This window comes from Eucalyptus grandis, chromosome 4 (genome assembly GCF_016545825.1).
Source record: "Eucalyptus grandis isolate ANBG69807.140 chromosome 4, ASM1654582v1, whole genome shotgun sequence".
Classification (NCBI taxonomy): Eukaryota; Viridiplantae; Streptophyta; class Magnoliopsida; order Myrtales; family Myrtaceae; genus Eucalyptus; species Eucalyptus grandis.
Window position 1 is genome coordinate 22,306,217 of NC_052615.1, and position 22,007 is coordinate 22,328,223.

At 37.7% G+C, this 22,007-nt stretch overlaps 1 long non-coding RNA gene across 1 annotated transcript; it reads right to left on the reverse strand.

The window, feature by feature from the left end:
• Nucleotides 1–6,251: 6,251 nt before the first annotated feature.
• LOC120292809 lies at nucleotides 6,252–6,699 on the reverse strand. Its single transcript, XR_005550419.1, has 3 exons — nucleotides 6,625–6,699; nucleotides 6,452–6,511; nucleotides 6,252–6,274 (listed from the first exon to the last, which is right to left on the reverse strand). It is a non-coding gene; the product is annotated as an uncharacterized LOC120292809 (long non-coding RNA).
• Nucleotides 6,700–22,007: the final 15,308 nt, after the last annotated feature.

A 22,007-nucleotide genomic window follows, 5' to 3' on the forward strand; every position in this document is an offset into this window, starting at 1 on the left:
GCTAAACTTCTTTACAAAATGATCCATTCACCGCTAGACTTCAATTTCAGTCATGAGTAAAATTTATTTGTTGGCATAATACTCAGTTCGTCACCACTCTTCCCATCTTCAGTCTTTGGTAAAGTAATGTGTTTGCGCATGAGAAACATCTAAAGTGATTTCCATGCTCTTTGTGGTATGTTAGGGTGGGCTAAAAGATTCTCCACGTGGCATGCATCATTCTACTTGTGCTATTTAAATTGCCCCATCATCTAATCATCAGAGTTCCATTATGTCATGTGTGGAGAGAAGCCCTTGTATTATTTTAAAGATTGACCAAATAATCAAAGGTTACTACTGCGTCTCCTAGTTGTATAGAACCAACTTATAAATGCACAAACCAATGTACAGTTGGTGTCTGGACCAGGAAGATCTAAGGCCAACGATGCTTTGATTCAACAAAACTGCTTCTACAACATTTGAATAAAATATTGAATGTAAAGGGTTTCTAAAGTTAGATGGACCTGTGTATAAGGTGAACAGTTGTGTAGAATTAGAAATCATTATTAATATGTTTGGAATGACCAAAGTGTAGAAGGTAAACAATCAACTCGATGTGAAGTATGAAAGGCTGGAGGAGAGGTTGCAGAAGCGACTCCTGCTATAGACAGTTATAAGATGCAAGTGCTTCATTCCTTGATAAAAAGACTCAATCTTCTTCCAAATTGGTTTGAATTCAAATTATCTAGCAACTACTTTTAAGGTTTTGGAATCAGAAAAAGCAAACTGGAGAAGATCATTATAGTTTTCCTTTTTGTCCAAGCAGTTAGAGTCAAACAATGCAGCAGAAGCAAAAGCCTCTATTTGTGAGAGTACTTTTTGCTTTGCCTAGGAACAGGAGACTAGACTTACCATTTTAGGTCTCAAACACAAATTGGTCCCAAGGTTCCTTTTGACCTCGGAGATGGATTTTCAAAGGTTAGTTTGAAGATTGGAAGGCTAATCAAAGTAAAAAAGGATGGCTTAGGACTTGGGCAGAAATGAAGAACTTCTATTTTCTCTCCGTCATTCATACTCTCGTGCTTATATACTTATTATCTAAGATGGTTGTATTTCTTGTAATTTGGGAATAGAGAGTGGTTTATAGTGGAAGTGGTGTTATATATATCAAGCTACTTATTTAGCTTGGTGTAGAAGCAACATCATCTACAAAGCTGTAACATCTCTCCGAAAATAGTGGGTTCTAGTCTTTTGATTGTGGTTGTTAGTTTAGGAGAGTGGATGGAGGCTAAGTGGAATGCCGAACCAATTTAAATCTGCTTGGAATGTCCTCTTCAATAGTTGCTCAGTTTTTTGAAGTGTTATATTTTAGAGCATAACGATCTTAATGGCTAACATTATTGGTACATAATTTAGTGAATGCCAATCAATTTCCAAGCTGCAGTGTTAGACAATATTTATTTATATATATTGGAAATGCAGGATAAGTCTTTGTACAATCCATGGACATGGAATTTCATCAAGAGAGGAGGACCATAAACACCACCACAAAGAATCCTAGTGCTTATGGCTCCCCGCAACATTAACTGATGTTTGCAAAGCCAACCGTAGTCCCACCTCCTATAGCCATTTCCGAAGAGCAGACAAGACAACTTGCCATGATTGCTAAAGTCATTAACATGTTGTATTATGCTCTTTCTCCTTCTAAATTTAATAGAGTTTCATCATGTACAACAACAAAGGTGATATTGGACGGAGTGGAATATGAGAGCACATATCAAGTTAGAGAGACAAAAATAAACATTATACAAGGCAACTACGGAATGTTCATAAGAGTGAGATGAAAACATCATTCATATGTATATAACAATAGAGCAAACAAAGAGAAGAATAAAATTTTCTCTCTATGAGTTTTCTAAATGAGTTCTCCATGAGATATTGCAAGATAATACTTGTAGGTTTTGCTTTGGCTTAATTTAAGTAAGGGAAATACTGAAGCGTGTAAGTGATTGTAACTTTTTGATTCTCCCATTATTTATGAATTAATTTCTATTAGCTCTCCCCATGGAGAATGTATTGACACTCGATCGAACCATGTCATTTTGGTATTCTTTATTGTTCATCGTTTATTTCTCTAGTGATTTCGTGTTGATTTAATTACAGGATTTGTTAGCTCTTTCGTATATTACAAACAATTGGTGGCTAGGGCCAAGGTTAGGGTTACTAGAGTTGATTTTGGGCTTTTGCTTTTCTAATCATTGTATGGAAATTCTATTGTTGAAATTTTGTTTGGAACAAAATTTGAGATTGAGAAGTTCAACGGGAGGAACACCTTTATGTTGTAGAGTATTAAGATGCATGCCTTGTTAACAACCCAAGGTTTGGCGAAGGCATAAATGGTAAGAATAGGGATTGCCACAAATGATGAAAAGACTTATAAGGTGGAGTTGAACAAAAAAGCAAAAGGCATAACTACATTTGATGAAGCTTCAAGGTAGTCAATAGAGTGACAGCTATATAGAAATATTGAAATAGATAATTTGAGTGCAATAGAGGCAACTTTGGGTATGGACATACAAAGAGAGATGGCTAGAATGTTGCAAGTGACTTAGAGGGAGTTACATCAAAAACGTCAAGGCCTTTCAACATACATTTAAAAAAATTGTAGGTACCATGCTTGTTGCATATTATAAATTATCTAGTTTGTCATTATGTACTTGGATGGAGGTAAAGCACTTTGTCCCATGCTTCACATGCCAATACTATTGGTTATCTAAGTGATGTTATGGATAGTACTAGGCTTGATTTATTACATGCAATTAGGATAATGCATATGATTAATCTAAGTGTACATTGTGATGCTATGAAGTGGATCCCTAATTTTATTGGGGACAACGGATGTTGAGGTATATTTTATAGGATGTAGTTCAAGTAGTATGGTAGTAATTAGATTTGTGAACCTAGGTTATGCAGGAAGCTAAAAGATGGTCAATTTTTGAGTAGTTACACATTTGCTTTTGTTATGGTGTTGTATTTGGAAGATGGTTGTGTTGAGAGACACGCTGACTACAAAAGGGGCTGAAAAGGCAGTATTGTCTAATGACTTGGATTAGTGATGTTGGTGTGGGATATTCGATTGCTGTGTGGTATTTGGTAGAAGTCGGAGATATCATGAGAAGAATCGAGTTTTTTAGTAATTGAAATTTTTGTGTTAGCTATAGCATTTCAAGAGAGGATGTGACTATGAAGAAGTTTCTTGAAATGGTGAATCCTACATACATGTGGACCAAGTTCATTCCTCTTGGGAACAAATTCGAGCTCAACTTGGGCTTGATAGACATCCGTGATGATTGAGCATCTATATGGGTATTAGGAGAGGTTGATGGATAATGACCACTATGACTTGACTCAAACATCGAGTCAAGATGGCGATTGATGAAAATATGTATGTAGGTTGAGCAACTCTCCTAGTTTGCATAGGTTCCCTAATATATGTATCCTACTCTACTATTAGATACGGTAGAGCAATAACAGAGCATCTGATTTTCTTTTGTGAGTTTTCAAAGTGAGTGCTTTGTGATAGATTGTAAGATAATACTTGTGGATTTACTTTGGGCTTAATCTTGGTGTGAAAAACACTCATGTAAATGATTGTAACTCTTGTTTTCCGATTATTAGTAGATTATTTATTGTTGGTTCTCCTCGTGTGTGAAGATATTGACATTTAGACCGAACCATGTAAATGTTTGGTGTTTTTTATTATTTCTCATTATTATTTTTTTTTTTTTTTGGTGATTTCGTGTTGATTTATTCATTAGATCCATTACCGTTTCCGCATTATATTACAGCAGACTTCATAGGTAAAGAAATTATGTTTTTTGCAAGAAACCAGGACACATCAAGCATAAATGTCTGCTGTGGGAAGAAAAGAACGGAAAATATAAGAAAAAGAAGAAAAAGCTTAAAGATCAAACTTGGAGCCACACAGAGCGAACCCAGTCGCAACAAAGAAGGAGGGGGGGGAATCTCTATATGATGGCAGACCTCAATTTTGAGGAAGACAATAGTAGATTTCTGAAATTTCCCGTGATGAGAGGCACGAAATGCTAAAAGATATGTTTAATGAAATAGGAATGTGTCAAAGAGTGCTGAGCTAAAGAAAGAAATATCTCTGTTAAAGGACCATTAAGCTTTACATAAGGAAGGACTCGAGGTTCTGCAGAAGGAAGTTGCTAAGTAAAAGCAAAACAAAGAAGGACAATGCTTTTGTTACAAAGGAACTTACTGAAATTTGCAAAAAAGTTTTCTTGAGTTCAGAAACTCTTGAATAGATTTTATCTAGTCAAATGCCATATTATGAGAAATCTGGATTAGGTATGAACCTCATGAAAATCGAAATCCTTTCCAAGAAGAAAAAAAACACTAAAGAAATCTGCCATGGATATCGATCTCATTTTAGAATTCACTTTGTAGAACCAAGAGGAGCCCAATATTTATCCTGCTCAGAAAGTAATGAACAAGGCCAGTTTAAGAAAAACTGTCCTAAGAAAGGCAAGAAAATAATTTGCAAATCAGTGCAACTTCATCTTTGCTTCTAACAAGAAAGGCCCTGAATATATTTGGGTGTCAAAAAAGAAATGAATTGATTCTTTCTTGTAGAACTACAAGCAATCCAGGAAGAAAAGGTGAAAATGGTACTTATATGGTGGATGCTTGTAACATTTGACTGGAGACCCTTGACATTATTTAGGCATAATAGCAAACTCATTTTTTTATTTTACACACACTCATAATTCTAAATATTTTACCACGTGAACACATCTACATGGTGAATTCAGAGTGTTTTATCAACATAAGAAAAGGAGATTGTTGAATTTTAAGATGACAAGATAATTCAAAAGTTACTAATAAATGCATTGTATAGAACTATCTTGTAAATGCATAGTCCAATATGCAGAAGGTGTGTAAAACGGGAACTTTTGAAGGTTGGTGTTGCTCTGCTTCTACAGAATGTGAACAAGATGTTGTACGTAAAGGGTTTCGAAAGCCAGGACCTATGAAAAGGTAAACAAGCTGTAAAACGAGGGATTCGTTAAAGCTTGGGTGGACTAACAGATGGTGAATAACCGTATAGAATTGGAAGACATCAATCTGCTTAAAAATACCAGTGAGTGTCGAACGATGGTTATTCTTTGAGAAGGTTGTATTTCTTGTAATCTAGGCAAATAAAATGCTCGATAGTGTTAGGGGTGTTTTTATCTGTAGTGTTATCTATTGAATTTCGTACAGAAGTAACACCATCTATGGGCTTTAATTTCTAGAGATTATTAGTGAATCCCAACCTTGTTTGTTGTACTAAATATGGAAAAGTGGACGTAGGTCAAGTGAAAGGTTGAACCACTACAAATCTTATTGAAATATTTTCTTTCTCGTCAAACCTTTTTATTTTACCATTTCATAGAAGCATTCGTGTTCGGATAACTGTTTCTCATTCTACATAAGCCTATATGCAAGATTTTTCCACAGAAAGAATTTTAATCTTCATAAAATAGCCGATTCACTGCCTTTTGATTATTGTGTTAGCCTTATCATCATGGTTACTCAATCATCCAACGGTCCCATCGGATGACAAATTTGGACCTAATTCGTCACCATTGGATGAAGCTACATAGAGTAAAGATGGGCTACAATCTAAACTAGGTTTTGACTAAGAATGATAAATGATCACGCCATTGCGTGGCTCCTCATGAGCACCTGATACAATCCATTAACAACTCACCAGCCATCTAGAGACTCCGGGATGAAGAATAAACCGAAAACTTGAAGTACGCAGGGGATTCCACCTGAAAATGAAATCATGGACAGTGAGCTTTTAACGTTTCCAAGGTAAATATAACAAAGCAAAGCACAAGAGAACTGAGACAGTAACCTATCAAAGCCAAGATACGCCAGGACACAATAGTTCCCAGGAAGTAAATCAACGAAATGCCACAGTACAACAAAAGCTGCAACAAGACCAAGCGATGGTTGACAAGCAATGCATCGAGTTGACACCATTAACATTTTACAGTGGCCCAGAAAATGTTTACGTGATTTAATGTTGTGAATGCTCCCCGGATATGTTTGGGTGTTATCTCGGCAATGTACACCGGTACCTGTTTGGCCACAAAATCATGAACGACGTCTTCAAGAAACCAGTTAGGATAAGAAACTGAACGTTTTTGCATTACCACATAAGTTAGAATCCCAAAGCCAACTCCATTTAATAGCCTCCGGTATCGAGCCACCAAACATTCTGCGAGCTAAGACGAAATACACCGTTATCTGCTTCACAGCCTTTTCAAGATATTCTTTTCGCACTTACACATTATCTAATAAACGTGACAGGAGGTAATGGAACTAAACTTTCGTGGGTCAAGCCATCGACAATCTAACAAAGAAAGTTCTGAAGAGGGAAACAGACAGCACGAACCTTGGCCAATGCTATAGAAAGCCATCCTGCAGCGCAAAATATTTGCGAAATCCCCATCGTCTGCGTCAGAACGCCACAATTGAGAGCTCAATGAGATTTTTTTCAGGTTCTTCATTGAACATATGTGATCTTCAAATTCCAAGAATAGCTGGAAAGGCTAGAGAATGCCTTACCCGTCTGCGACCCACCATATCTGTCATCCGCCCATTAACCAAAGATCCTATCATCCCTCCTATTGTTATCATAGAACCAAAAGCGAGTACTGTAACATGAGAAATCGGGAATATTAATGTTAGAGAACCTGAATCGTGACTCGCAAACTCCCTTCATCAATGGTGTCCCAGATAAAGAAGTTAATATTAATGTTAGAGAACCTGAATCGTGACTCACAAATTCCCCTTCATCGATGGTGTTCCAGATAAAAAGAAGTTATTGTTAGCTAGCCCTTTAAGTAATGAGTTTTCGGGCATCAAACATGCTTTTTAGGAAAAAGTTGTGTTGTAAATAAAGGAAGCAATCGAATAAAATGCACAGGGCAAGAAATAAGTCGATACTAGATTTATGTGATTCGATTAGTGTGACTTTCATTTATAGGAAAAGCAATATAGAATTCCACAATAAATCAAGTGATACAACGAATATTACAACTACTCTCGAGCACTCAAACATTATTTTTAAACCCCACCTACACTTAATAATTCACTCAGAATTTAGCTCATAATTCTAATGATAATTTTATAATCTCATAAAGAATTACATAAATTCTTCACACTAGCCAAATTACTCCAATGAACAAAATAGACCGACGTGAAGAGCACTTACATTAACAATCCCTCTCCTTCGGTACTCAATGGCACACTTCAACCACAATGGCTCCTCTATTAAAAAACAAGAGAAGTCTCCCATTCTGCTCACCTTTGCGACTCAAGGTGCGTTTGGTTTAAGATTGCAAATGAGTTTTGATGTAAAGCAAATGCTCAAAGTCAAAGCTGTTTGGGGGAAATGCAAATTGTATTTGGTTAAACCTCTTTGCAAAATGGACTTTGAGTTGAATGTGTGTTTGTCAAAAAAAAACTCTTGCAATGGCTTTGGATATTTATTTATTTAAAAAAAAAATGACCAAACCCTTCTTCACGGTTCGGCGAAGGCTATGACTATCGGCAAGCTAAATCTAGCGCCAATGGCTGTCGATCGAGGTTGTCCGATGTCGGGTGACCTCCCAGAAAGGGTTGAGCAACCCAGCCAGGGCCACCGAAGGTCATATGACCTTAGGCGACCCTCAAAAGAAGGGTCGCACAACACAAGCGATTGTTGCCTAGGTCTTGTGGCCTCGGGGCGGCCCTCGCCGGGTCGCGTGACCCTCTCCCGGTCTCGGTTGGGTCACACGACCTCACCTGATATTGCTCAATGGCCGTCAACACTAGGGTGACTCGTTGGCGGTCATAGCCCTTCCCCGATCCTTTGAAGGGTTTGGTCCTTTTAAATTAAAAAATAATAATAATGAAGGATGAAATTGGAATTTTGAAAATTTAATGAGGGTAATTTTGAAAGAAAAAATGAGTTTCAGTATTTGGTTAAATATTGAAAGCCTAATACTAGTCCCCTGCTAGCATTGAAGTAAAAGTTTATTCACAGTTTAGCGTTTTCCAATGGATTTGGAGGCTAAATGGTTCTTGAAAATACTGAACCAAATACAGCTGATCACCAACTTTCTTTCTTTCTTTCGTTTATTTTATTTGGGCAAATTGTCTAGTGGAAGCCGGAAGAAAGAGTTGATCTCCTCTTTTTGTGCGCAAAAGAGAGCTCCCCAGGACATGACTAATAAACAATTATTTTTCAAGTCCAACTTGTGGCTAGAAAGAAAAGAGAAAAGCAAAACTGCTGTTTGGAATAAAGTGGCAGACATATTCTGAGGACATTCCAAGACTTCACATGTTGTGAAGTACTACTACTATGAGACAAAAAGAATCCCTCAACAATAAAACATCATTCAAAGGATGGACATGGATCGCGAGCGGCCTTGAAGAGGGAATCTTCCTTTTTTTTCTTCAGAGTTTGTCAACCCAAGAAATTATGACCCACTTTGATGACTTCTAATAAATACCACAGTGCTGAAATTCTTCATATACTACAACCGCTCTACATCCTCCAATTCGAGTTGGGTTTTGTCCAAATTCAAACTCAAATATATTCTAATTGTTTAAATGAGATTGGAGACGATGTTAATAGAGGTTCAACATAGAATCTCAATGAACAAAAAATTGACTGAAATTGGCAGCAATTCATTGTACTTTCTAGCAATTCACTAAAGGACATGTAGCATGTACGCTTGACAGGACTGGACATGTAGCGTGTACGCTTGACAAGACTCACCGCTGCTGTAGAAAGCCCTAAATCCTCCATTATGCCCGACTCGGCAGGTGATGAATAACCAGACTGCATTAGAGAAATATGCCACTAGTCATGTTAACTTCTACTTGATGGAGAGTAACATTAAGAGAAACTATGACCTAAACAAAGGAGTTGCCTAGGATATTACATTATAGAGGCAAGAGCGGAAAAAATAAATTAAGTAAAATGAAAATTGGTTTTGCATAAGCGTCCGTTCTCAAAAATGCAATCCAAATGGTGAAATCTAATAATTCCATGTCTCTTTACCAAACTGAGTTTCCAAAACAAACTTAATTGATCCTAAAGAAGCAACTTGAGTCTTTTAATGTTGTCCGAATTAAGACATTCTTATTTTGGAAACATCTAGGGCAGCATAATATCTTTGGGTTTATTAAACCATGCGATCCCCAACAGGTGCTTCTGCAACATTATTCCCGTTCGCTCTCCACACGCCCCCACCCCCAACCAAAAAATAAATAAAAATCAACCAGATATTCAACAAGAATTGCAGACATAGATCTTGCTGGTTGCAAAATCATACGCATGCCAAAAACAAAAACAACTACTTTTGAATCAGAACGAAAGTTGCTAAAGACAGACATTAGCCGAGCAATTCCCTTTCTTTTTAAATTCGCTTGACTTTGAAGAACCTGTGATGGGATTGCCAAAAAGACAAGAAAGAAGAAGAAGAAGAAGAAGAAGAAGAAGAAGAAGAAGAAGAAGAAGAAGAAGAAGAAGAAGAAGAGAAGCAAGACAGCTTGACAGAAAACAGATCTGGGTTCTTTAGTGATCAAACTACTTGCACGCAATTAACGAAAGAGTTGATGCAATAATTCTCACAGTGCACCCGGAGACAAAAGACCCGCAAAGGGCAACCAACGTGCTGAAAACGAGGAGAGGCGTGACCGAGGGATCACTTGAAGTCATGGATTCGCCATAGTTGCCGAGAAGCAGAGAGCTTGTTGACAACCCATCTTCTTCTTGGCTCTCTCTCTCCATCTGCCTGTTTTATTTCTCCTGTAGAGCAAGACTTGCTAATGATGAAGGCGTCAAGAGTCAGCTGCCAGTGCATTTAAAGGAGAGAGTGGGTTGCTGTGAGAGAGACAGAGCAGGAGTGAAATTAAAGAAGAAAAAATACACTCATTTTCTCATAAAAGGCTCTAGAAGATTTTGTCTCAAATTAAAGATCCGAAATGACCACTCAATCTTAAGTAACGGTCCGAACTTGCTGACCCCTAAATCTTTGCTGACCAATGACTAGACCAATCCCGACCAAAAAAAAAATGACTAGACCAAGGGTGATTTCGTCCATTGCAATTTTTCTTTTGTATCGCTTTTCTAAATTTCTTTTTACTTTCTTTTCTTCCTTTCTTCATCTTCTCCAATCCTCCATCTTCTGCATATCTCCTCCTCCGAAGTCCCCTCTCTCGCCATCTATGCTTTTGACCTTAATGGTTTTATTAGTGATGGGCTTAAGGCGCCCGTCCGCCCATGTTGGGCCCAAAAAAGCCCAGCCCACAGGAATAGGGCCCGTGGATGGAGGGACGTATGAATGAATGAGAGAGGAGAAGACACATTTTTTTGGAAACTAAATGTACGTACGTCTTCTCCCGCGCTCTCTCTCTCTCCAAAAAGAAAAGAAAAACAGTAAGCGTTTTCTTCCACTTTAAAGGCGTCATCGGATCGGGCAGAGGCGAAATGCTATAGCCACTCTTATCGCGTCCGGTGTGTCTAATACGTGGCTAACAAGGTGCAGCTCGAATACATGGTGTGCTTTAGGATCGGTGATACGTGTTTTCTGAGCTTCGTCTTCCGCATTCTTTAGGGGTTCGATTTAGTGTCGGAGTCCAGGTTTTTGAATCAGATTAATCCCAAACACGTGGTATCGGAAACCCTAGTTCACGTTTTCAGGCACATTTGATGTTTTTATTGATTTTGCGAAAATTTTCAATCATACGGATTGGGGCAAGAAATCCCGACACCCGGAAAGCGCTTTCGTCCATTTTTTCGAGTTTCTATGACTCGAAATGTCGATTTTTGAAAGCATAGGGTGAAAATGGCTCGCCGAGGTCCCGTTGACAAAGTTGTGCGTCGCTGCGACGCCACGCGCGCCACACGTGCGCCGTAAGCGCTGTGCGTGGGCGCGCACGCCCGGCGGCATCGGCCAGCGCGTGCGCCACACGCCCGGTCGTGGCGAACCGGCACGTGCGTCTGCCCGTAGCGGTGAATCGGCACGTCCCAGCGGCGAATCGATGCGTGCTAACGTCGGCATGACGTCACCCAACGGATCAGAAGCTGGGATGACATCATCGAGACGTCGACTGCACGACGGTTGGTCGGGCGGTCACCGGCCGGCAACGACTAGCGATTCCGACTCGACTCCGACCAGGGGCGCGGGCACGCGCGGCTTGTGCCGGCGTTTGCGTGACGTCATCCCGCACACGCGCAGCGCGTGCGGCCGGTTCGTCTAGCCCGGCCCCGACCGGCCCGACCAGCCCGTCCGATCCGACCCGATCCGATGATCGACGACCTAACCGTTGACCGTTGACTGTGTTGACCGTTGACCGTCAAAAAAAAAAAACAATTTGTTTTTCAATTATGTCTTGTGGGTTAGAGGTAATCCATTTTAATTCTGCATTTGTTGCATGAATCACGGAAAATTATGTATTTTCCATTTTTATTAGTAGTTATAAGTGATCCATTTTTGATCGCATTGTTGCGGGAACTATGATGCGTTAATACACGGATACGCAATCCCGAGAATGGACGAAGGAAAGCAAGACTTCCCAAAAGGCTGATGACGAGTTAGCTGATTATCGGGTGGGCATGATGGTGATTTAGTATCACACGGGTTAGGGTCAATCAATGATATAGGAAATTATACGGGAATGGTTATCTTATGCCGGATTTTGAGAAAGTGCCGGCTTTGATAAACACTCTTCCACCCTAAATGGCAAGTAGTGTTAGATCGGCTATGGAAAGGTCAACGGTGGTCCCGGGTTAAAGGAGGGTAGTGGAAGCTTTGGTAAAGAGCATTATAGATTGAGTTGGCAAAACTGTCAACCCAGATTGAGCGCCACATGGCGTGGAGTGAATGCGCCTGAGGCGACATGAGAGCTCTCCAAAAGTTTTTTCCATGGTTAGCGAAATGTGCCTTCAAATTTCTCAATATTTTGACTGATAGATTAGAAGGGACTTTCCTATTTATTTCTTAGATTAGTTTGAGATGTTTTTAAGTGTGAATATATCTTTCTATGTTGATTTTTTCTTCTTGTATATATTACTTAGTGTAATGGATTGTTGTATTAGTTGAAAGCATTATTTTATTGTATGTCAATTATCTGCTCGCTTTCCTATTATTGATGGTTGCTGTGGGTAGTTAGCTGTGGGTAGTTATAGAAGTTTTTGTAACTTCATAGAATTTATTTTGCATAAGACAATTATATTAATGATAGTTTTAAGTTAGGATTTTTTGGAGGATGATTGGAAACATAGTGACCTTTTGATTCTGAAACCTTACTTGAAATTATTCATTGATATGATGGGTCTGGTGTAAAGTGGATGCATAAATGATAGCATTAATTTTTCGTGCATATATGTTTGATGTGTTGAATTGATGGTTTCAGCAACTAAGAACGTAATTCTTGATATGAACACAACAATTGTAAAATATTGAATATGAAGATTCAATATGTCTTTGAAGCGAAGCACTAGAAGCTCTTGACCATGTTATGGAAGATCTTGAGAATCTTTGTCGCGCCACCTTGAGCTGGTAGAGGACCGCTGACGGCATGTGAGCCGAAATAGATATTTGCAATCTTGGTTCTAGCTCAAAAAGGGGCTTTGAGCTCTAAGCGCAAGCGTATTGATTCGTTCAATATGTGAGAATGCAAAAGATCAAGTCTTTATTGCAAAGAGATCAAGAGTTAACCAACACAAGAGAGGAAAACGTCCTCAAGTGAAGAAAATGTCAAGGGTGAGGTGTTACAATTGTGACAAGAAGGGTCACTATGCTCGCAACTGCGTGGGCCAAAGAAAGTAAACACCTCTTTGTACATTTGAGAACTTTGTATATGTGTCAAGTTTACGTATTATTAGCTGAACTAACTTTGTGGTCGAGATCTGTAGAGTATGACAGACCAAAAGCGAAGGATAAGATCCTTCGTGAATTCTAACTAATCCATTGGAACTAAGTGGATTCGATGTGGGAAATAAACTCCAGAATGAAGTTAAAGGATTGGCACCTGCCAATTGAACATGCGTGGTGGACACCTTGTTCCTACATGATGTCCTATATGCCTGGAGATTGTCAAATTTAAGTGTCTATTTTGATGTTAGTTAACTTGGTTTTAGTGTGAACTTCCGTAATAGCGGTGTAGATTTGTATTTGGATACAAGCTACTATGATTGTGGTCATTTTCTGGATGGTTTTATTATACTAAATGTTGACTATGGTGATGTCAATATTTGTTATTCCTTGTTTCACGTCTTCTACTTTATATGATAATGATGTGACTATGTGGCATGTTAGACTTAGCCATATTAAACATTGTATGAATAGATTAGCCAAAGAGGGCTTGTTGGGAACATTGAAAAAAAGTCGATTTACCCATATGTGAGCATTGCCCTAGTAGGAAAATGACAAGGAAACCATTTGGAAAAGATAAAGAGCTGAATTTCCTCTGCATTTAATCCATTCGACGTCGTGGTTCAATGATTGTGAAAGAAAGGCATGTGGCTGTTTATTTCATCACTTTTATAGATGATAATACTTTCAGTTCGGATATGTCTATTTGATTTCTCATAAATCCGAGCATTAAGTTGTTTCAAAAAGGTTTATGAACTTGGTAGAAAATCAATTAGACAAGAAAATAAAAGCATTGAGATCAATTAAGGTCGAGAATATTTATGCGATGAGTTCAAAAATTATGTGATGAAAAAGGAAAAAAGACAGAGTTGTCTATTCCAAATACTCCTCAACAAAATGGTGTTGCGGAGAGAAGAAACAGAACCCTACCTGAAAATGGTTAGGTCCATGATGGCGCATGCTAATCCACATATCACTTTTTGGAGTGATGGGTGATACTTCTTTATTATATACTGGGGTTCCACTCCATATGAGTTATGGACGGGTAGGAAAACCGGACTTAAGTTTACTTAAGCCATGGGGTTATGCTGCCTATACTCATATGTCATCTCTAAGTTTGGGAAATTGAGTCCCGAGATAAAAGTAGAGTATTTTAATGAGATACTCAAACACTCGAAATTGTATGTGTTCATAGGTGAGTAGGAAAGTGGGAGTATAACTGAATTTGAATCACAGGATGTCACATCCTTAGTGGATAAATTTCCTAAGAGGGGCGAAATAGGGAAGATTACTTTCTATTTGAAACATTGGATCAAGATAATGATATTAGTGGAGTTTGTCCAAGTGGGAGTAATATGAGAAGTGATGAATTGAATTCAACTCATTTTCAATTACAACCATATGATGAGACGATGTCATCATTATCTAATCTAGTGGGAGCATTATGGGGAATGATGTGCTAAGTGTATAATCTCCCATACGGCGAACAAGTCGCGCAGTATTCCCCGTCGAAGTTTTGACATTGAAGGGGAAACTTTTATAGTTGCTCCACAAGATGAAGATGAGCCAATAAATATTAATGAGGCTCTGAATTGCCCTAGTAAGGAAAAATGGATTTATGCAATGAAAGAGGAGATGTAGTCAATGAAATCAAACCAAGTTTGGGAACTGGTTGATCTTCCAAAAGGACGCAAAGCTATTGGGAACAAGTGGGTTCTCAAAATAAAGCGAAAGGCTGATGGCTCGATAGAAAGGCATAAGGCTCGCCTTGTGGCGAAGGGGTATAATCAACAGGAATGAATTGATTATGAAGATACATTTTCTCCTGTAGTGAGATTTATCTCGATTCGCATTATTCTGACAATAGTGGCTAGTATGGATCTTGAGTTACATCAAATGGATGTAAAGACCGCTTTCCTCAATGGAGAATTAGAGGAAGAAATATATATGGAACAACCTGCTGTTTTCATAGTGAAAGGCCAAGAAGAAAAGGTATGTCGACTTTGGGGGTCGATATATGGCCTTAAGATCGTCAAGACAATGGTATATACGTTTTCATAATGCCATAATGGCATATGACTTTACAATGATAGATGAGGATCATTGTATATATATCAAAAGATCCAAGGATCAATTTGTGATCATATCATTATATGTTGATGATATACTAATTGCCGGAAGTAATATGGAGTTTGTTAATAATGTCAAGAGTTGGTTGTCTTCCAACTTTGAATTGAAGGATATGGGATTGTAAACCCATAGACACTCCTATTACAAAAGGTGAAGGATTGAGCCATAGTGTGTCCAAGGACTCCACAAGAGAAGGAACAAATGAAACATGTTCCTTATGCTAACTTGTTGGGAGCTTGATGTATGCTATGATGTGTACAAGACGACATATGTTTTGCAGTTGGAATGGTGGCGAGATACCAATAATCAGAGGTCAAGCACGTTAAAAATACTAAGGTGTTAAATGAATACTTAAGGTATCTAAAGGGCTATTTTGATGCTGATTATATCTACCTATGGGAATAATGGCACCATATGTTATTAAGGAAATGATCCGCAACTCAAAAAGAAGGTGTTTTTAAGAGATTTTGGATCATTTAGGTGTTATTGGAAGTGCTGCAGATTGGCTTGTTGGTTAATCATGCGATAGCCAAAGCAGCAAAAGCGTACACCAAGATCCAAAATATCATAGCAAGACCAAATATATAGATACCAAGTATACTTTTTTGTCAAGGGTATGATTGCACGAAAGATGTGAACTTAGAGTACACACGCATAGAATGGCAGATCCTATGACAAAGCCAATACCTAGAGATGTGTTTGTGGCCATATCAAATCTCTAGGATTGCGTAGAGGTGATGTACTGATTGTAATTTCCTCGAGTTGTTCACATTTATGAACTAGTGTTGTTTCATTATTAATGCCTATGAATCTTTGTTTGATCTTTATGCATCTTAATGCTCAGTGCATTACTTTAAGTTGAGAAAGTATGTTGGACAGATAAAGATTAGCCCACTCACACGGGTAATCGCCTCATTTACCGTGTAATAAATAGAGATGAGACTGTTTTTAAGCTTATTATCTTGGTGATAATCGAGAGCTCAAGCTTAGAGGTCGTATGTCGCCTTAATCGAGTGTTAAGATGATGACATAATACTTACTATGTCTGAAAGTAAAATACCACACATATTTTTACTTTATCTCGTCTAAGATGCAGATGTGAGTTGATGAATTTTGTGAATGAGTAGATACATGAACTCAAGTTAGACATTGGGTATGTCTGAACTATCATCTCACTGGTATTGAAGGTGTGAACATACGCTCATGGGGAAAGGAGTTAATATCGTAATACTGTCTATTTCATACTACGTATGCATGAGCCAACTTAATAAGAGTGGCAAAAGTTTGATCTCAACTTATGACGTATGGACTCTTGAGGAAAAGAGTTCCTCATTTTAGTGCCCTCATGACTTTTACTTATTCTCAAGGTTTCTATTTAGTGTTTGCTATCTTATGGGGATGTTGCCAATGGTCATGAGTTGATTCGATCCTAATGGGACATTTCTAGAAAAGTAGTCGAACTGAAATTGAAGAGTTTGAAGGAAAGAGGAAGATCGATTTTGGGAATCACATTATAGTTTTGTGAATTCTTGGTCGACCAATTATGACTTGTCTTTGTGATAATTATAATTTGAATACGATATATATCATTGTTTAAAAGAGATCAAGAAGATATAAAGACGATCGATCTAGGGTACCATACTAAATCTACTGAGAGTGCACGCCCAATATGAGCTACTATATATCTTAGATGTATAACAAACGAGCTCAAAGTATGCTGGTCGCACGGATTATTCACCGGTATGAATGTTGAAGAGAGTAAAAGAGAATCCTGTTCGGCCACCATGTGCGAGTGGGAGATGATGGTTTTTATTAGTGATGGGCTTAAGGCCCGTTCGCCCATGTTGGGCCCAAAGCCTGGCCCACGGTGGAATAGGGCCCGTGGATGGAGGGACGCTATAAAAGGGATGAGAGAGAGGGAGAAGACACCTTTTTTTTAAACTAAATGTACGTACGTCTTCTCCCGCGTGCTCTCTCTCTCAAAAGAAAAGAAAACAAGTAAGCGCTTTTTCTTCCCTTTAAGGCGTCATCGGATCGAACAGGCCAGACTCTCTTCCTCTTATCGGCCGTGTCTAATCTCGTGGCTAACAAGGTACGCTCAAATCCGTGGTGTGCTTTAGATCGGTGATACGTGTTTTCCCGGGCTTCGTCTTCGCATTGCTTTGGGGTTCGATTTAGTGTCGAACTGGTTTTTGTGGATCCGTTAATCCCAACGCACCTCATCCGCCACCACCCTCCACAAAGATCTCCATCATCTTCATCGTCAAATGGAGGATAATTCGAAAGCACACCAACTAATTCCCTACCTAGGCCGGCTAGGCCGGCAACGTTGTGATTGGCACAACACCATCTTACGCCGCCGTTGAAGAAGTGGAGCACATGGGTGCTGCTGCCAAGGGCGTACTAACACTCACCATCGGTCGCTAGTGACATTGATGAAGGGACTGAGGAGCTTGATGGTATGACTGCTGGCAATGGCGACCGCGGGGCTATTAGTAGTTGAGTCGGGCTACTCCCGGCCGATGATGAACTCTGTGAACACGTTCGGTGGGCATACGTGAACTACTAGCACAACATGTGGGTTCATTTTTGGGCCGCTGGCTGTTCAAACTTTTGTTCCCAATCCGGAAAGCCAACAAAATAAAGGCTTGCAAAGGACAAAAAGCAAAGGGGTTCGCCTTTTTCATTCATTATTGCTCTATGATTTCGTCGCTTCGTTGGAGAATAATCAATTTGAAGGGACAAATCCTAACCGCCATCGATATTCGTGGGCTGTGGGGATTATGCTTGACGATTCGTCCGATGGCAAAATCAACCGCAGCACCTTCGTCCGCTACCGATATCCGGAGTGGTGGAACCGAGCGGCGCATGACCGAGAGAATATAACGATGAAGAAGCTCGGTCACAAGACGAGCTCCGATTCCAGAAGGAAAAAAAAAGAAGCTCGATGAAAGGCATTAACTCGAGGCACGAGATTCAAAATCGTTTGCTTCATCTGTCCGCAAAGATGAGGCGAGCATGAGATGAGAAGGACGACCGTCGGCGGATGAACGGACGGCGGAATTCCGGCGAAGTGGCAGGAGTCCCTAAGAGAACGAGACGCCGGGCTCTACGATAGGGGCTATGGATAGTGGGCTTGATCTTCCTATATAGGTTCTCTAAACTCGAATGATGGGCCATCTTTATAATTTGATAGGCTTGTTCAATTGAATTTGATGATTTGGGTTTTCTCGGTCCGGTGTATGGGCTGGGTTAAAATGGAACTAAAGTAGTCGGGCTTCATAGATGGACATGTGTATTCAGTTTATCCAAAGTCCACGAGACCGTCTTAGGTGGCTAACCGACGTCTACATTAGTGATTTTCTATTAAAATCGATCAAATTGATTCAATTGGTAAAATATGAAAGGGTTTAAGACTAAATCCACAAAATTAAAAAGGTTTAAAATTAAATTGACAAAAATGTAATGAGTTTAGGTCTTTTGGATAATTTTCCCAATTTCAAGTATCAAAGTATATATAAACTATTCCAAAATGCAAGGCGCGGATCGTGAAGATACATTATTCAAAATCTGCATATGTGCACTTTATTGCATCTTGGCCATTTGCTTTGGCATTCCATGGTTGAATGGCCCGAATTGCATTGGGTGCACATGCATTATAGTTTATTTCTGGAATGACCGTGTATGTATTGTGCTCACATTGTGTGGGTGATGCTACAAGTTTTGTGCAATGGTATGCAATTCTTCCAATAGATTTCTCTAGACAGTACAAATCGAAATTCTTCAAGGTTTATAAGGTTTTTTTTAGAAACATTATGCTTAGAAAATGAATCTTTTGTACATATAGACTGTATTAGTGGTTAGGATAGAATTTAGGATATGATAAAATTTATATTATCCTACTTTTGGTACCTGCTCAAGATAGGATAAAGTCGGATATAAATCGGATATAGGCAGAATAAAATTATCCCAATGTGAAGTGGGATAAATGTAAATAGGATTTTTAATATTTATAATAGGAATTTTTTTTTTTCAAATAAAAACTTCTTAAATTAACAAATTTAAAATTACATTTCAATATAAATAATATTTTAATTCTGATATAAGAAATTCAAAATAATTTTTTTTAAAATTAATCTTATTTTTATTTATATATTTGAATTTAATTATATCTTATAATATAAAATTCAATACATAGATATATATTTATATTAATTATTTATCTTAGGTATTTTAGTATTTTAGGTATATTAATACAATTTTCTATTAATAAAATTTTATTAAAGAATGATGGAAAAGAAGAAAGAAATAAAAAATTAATTAAAAAGAGAGGAAAATAAAATAAAAATAAAAATAAAGTTGACAAAAGTATTATTAGAGATTTTTACCATCTGTATCCAGTAAAATTTGTGATTAATTTATATTGATATGTTGTTTTAACTAAAAATATATATTATACAATGTGAATATATCCAGTTTTATTATTACAATTATCAAATAGTGAATATGATATAACAAAATCTCATATATATATATATATAATCATATTCAGTCTTATCCTAATTAAAAATCCTAACGATCAAACGTAGCCATAGTGCGTCTATTATACCGCAAAGTTGCATTGACATGAAAACATATGCATAAACTCAGTTATCAATATTTTTTTTTAAAATGCTAGTCAACATAAAGTGTCATGCCTAAACATTTTTGTTAATGATGAGTATACGATACATACGACAATCTTTGAGAAATTGTTCTTTAAATTATTAATTTTTAACGAAACAAATACATCTTTTGATTTTGATTGGGTTGTATTAGGTTTTCTTTGCAATCATTTAAATAAGTCATATGTCGCATGTCATATTAGATTAATAGCATGTATTGCATATAGCTTAGTTTTCATTAAATAAGAGAAAACCCTTGAAAAGATTTGAGTAGAACTTCATGCTAATTAGAAAACATATTAAGGTTGAATATGTTTTTCCTAAGTAACATTGTAGGTGCTTACGTTGCTTCAAGGTAAATAATTCCTCCCTTTCTTTGCAATTTATTTACTACTTTTGATTATTAAGTATTACAGAAATTATTACGTACCCACATAATCACCTCATATGTTAGTAACTAAGTTAACATCAATTCAAGCTAGCTGCTAAATATTTTTTTGAATAAAACAGAAGGTACCGAAAAGGGCGCTAAAGTAATCTAGCACAATCAAGTCCCCAAATTTATACTCTTTGGTTCATAGAAGTAAAGTAATTCTCTAAAAACTTTACTTGAGTTTCTAATTGACCTTACAAAAATAGATTAGTGACAACTTCTAATTGAAATCATTTATATGCTAAGAACTTGAACGTAAGTTGTGAATTAGTATGGACTTGGGAGAGCCCAAACTAAATTTATGCTTAGTAATCTACTGGTAAACTCTTAGGTGGTGCACATCGAGGTTGCGACAAGTGAAAACTTAAGTGATCCAATGAAAACTTTTAATACTAAAGTGAGTGTGGTACACAACTTTAACACTTTTAATATCATTTACCCCTTAATTTTGACACAACTGGCCCCACCTAAATTTGACCAAATGTTGAAACTTTAGAGGGACTTACAAGAACCATATGGGATAGCTTAATTAGTCTACTCACTGTTCTTTTTATTTATTTATAGATACTGTCAATATAAAAACTATTTTCTCCGTAAAATGTGTCTTATGTCTCTATCGGAAATGAACCGATTATCCTCAAAGAATCGTCTCTATAGCAGCATATATATATTTGGATTCACGAGTGCATTTCAAGTCCATAGCACCAGAATCTCAATACCAGTGAAGAGACCGTAATGAGTGAGGAAGATTGACAATTTCTATGGTTTGGGAAAGACGAAATGATGGACACAAAGCAGAAAGTAGGAAGAAGTGTTTTTCTCTTCAGCCCTTTGATCCTTCCCCATTATTTTAGGGGAGGGAGTTGGCGGATATTAATTGAAATCACTGTTCTCCCTCATAAAAGTGAAACCATATTTGAAGGTCGTGATGGTAATATGAAATACATCAGATTTCTCCTGATTAATTACCATTACCACTATCTTCATTCCGTTACTCTACCTCCTTTCCACAAAACCAAAATAACCTCATTTGTTCTCCACCTCCACTTCCTCACTTCTATTTTGTTTCCCCCATTTATTTTCCCAATCAACCTTTTCCCATGTTCCTCTACCAAAGATCAATTTGATCAATATAAAATAAATTATTTCTCTTTGCTGACATACTTATTTCATCAACAAAAGAAAAGATAAAAGAAGGTTATCTCAGATACGGAGCCACCAGATGAAAAATACCATAGCACTTTGAAGACAAAACATTTGAGAAACTCCTGAAACTATTATTTGAAAGATGCGCATGATAACTATTCTCTTTCTTTTTTCTTTTTCTTTTTATATATTTTTTTCTGAAATAAATTTGGAATATAAATTTGCTTAGTACAAAAATTTCATTTTTTTTTAATTTACGGACAAATTTTGCATCTAGAAATGAGTTTGGAACATAAATTAAAAGTAAAAATTTTCTACTTTTCTATTTCTAGAATAAAAATAACAATAAAAATTATTCTCATCACTCACTTGCTTTCTCTCGTGCAATTTCCCATGAGAAGACTAACTTCATCCTCCTCCCCGTGACTCTCCCGACCTAAACCCCTAGATTTGCTGCCCTCACCCCTTCCAATCCCTTTTGCCTCCACCTCTTCCAACGATGGCTACTACACTGCCACCTCCTTCCCTAAGATCTCTTCGACATTGGTGGCACCTTCTCCCTCTATTGAGATGGCACAATAGAAACTCGATACCTTTACTTGAAAAAAATCACCAAGAGGAGCTTAAATCTAAGCCCGTTAATATATCTAGTTAGACCTATCTTCACTTAAAAGTTTAAGTCAATGAGTCATAGAAAAACTATGA